The sequence below is a fragment of the Crocodylus porosus genome, unplaced genomic scaffold (genome assembly GCF_001723895.1).
Source record: "Crocodylus porosus isolate Cpor-Errol unplaced genomic scaffold, CroPor_comp1, whole genome shotgun sequence".
Lineage (NCBI taxonomy): Eukaryota > Metazoa > Chordata > Crocodylia > Crocodylidae > Crocodylus > Crocodylus porosus.
The window spans coordinates 87,542,996-87,544,099 of record NW_017728943.1 but is presented as its reverse complement, the minus strand read 5'-3'; positions in this window follow the sequence as shown (position 1 = coordinate 87,544,099).

The following is a 1,104-nucleotide window of genomic DNA, read 5'->3' as shown; positions in this document are numbered from 1 at the left end:
CCCCCGACCCCAGCCTGTCTCTCACCCTCAGCCCCTTACACCTCCATTTCCATTTTCACTGACTGGCTTTCTTGCCTGCATTGCATGCCAGGCCAGCCTCTGGCTTCTTCGCTATTCCTTCCATCCAGGACCAACTGCAGGTACTTCCTCATCGTGACAAAGAGACATGTAAAGAGGTGGACAGGACCTGAGGCTGTAGGGGAGGAGGAGGCCTCACTGAGGCACACTGCCATGTTGTGCAGAGGCCCCAGTGCCAGGAAGGGCACACCTTAACACACACATACAGTGTCACCCACCCACCTCATGAGTTTTTCCTGGTAGCAGCCGGAGGTGCAGGGCCCCAGAAGCCAGACTCTCCCAGTGAGACATACACACAGCTGGCAGGCTCTGTGAACATATATATTCTAATATTATACAAGCCTTAATCTGTCTGTCCATAAAGCTTTATTTGCATTCTGATTGGTTGTCTGAAACAACCAATCAGAGTGCTCCAACAGCATTCCAGACAAGAGGTGGTGGCGGGGACAAAGTGGCCAGGGGGTTAGGTGGGGCGGGGACAGGCAATGTAGCAGGCTTACTTTTTCAGAGCTTGGGTTGAGTTCCATGATCGAGGGTCTGCTGTTTGATTGGTGGAGCTCACCCACTAATCTGGAGGCAGCACAAGGGAAGCAATGCCTCTCCCTCTTCTGAAGGGAGGGGGCAAAAAGCAACTGGACCTGAATTGGAACTGTGCCAGCCAGGTCCAAAGAAATACGGGGATTGAGCCCCTGAAGAGTATAAAAGGGGAGCGTGCTCAGCATGCTGGAGAGAGATGATGAGGGACAGCGAGGAGGGAGAAGCTCCAGAGGCAGTTGTCCTTGTGTTGGTGTCACTGGTAATAACCCCAGGTAACTCAGAGGGATGGAAGACCACGAGTGTCGAGGAAGTCCTTCTGCTCTGGGCTCAGACGAGCCAGGGCCCCCCCTTGCCCAACCTTTGTAACCCTTTCTATGGCGCCTGTAATCTCCTGTCCTTCTGGAAAACAGGCGAGCTAAAACTGTTACCTGTGGAATGCAAGGGCACCGCTCAGAGAGAGAAGGGAGGAGGGAAAGGGGAGAAAGAGGG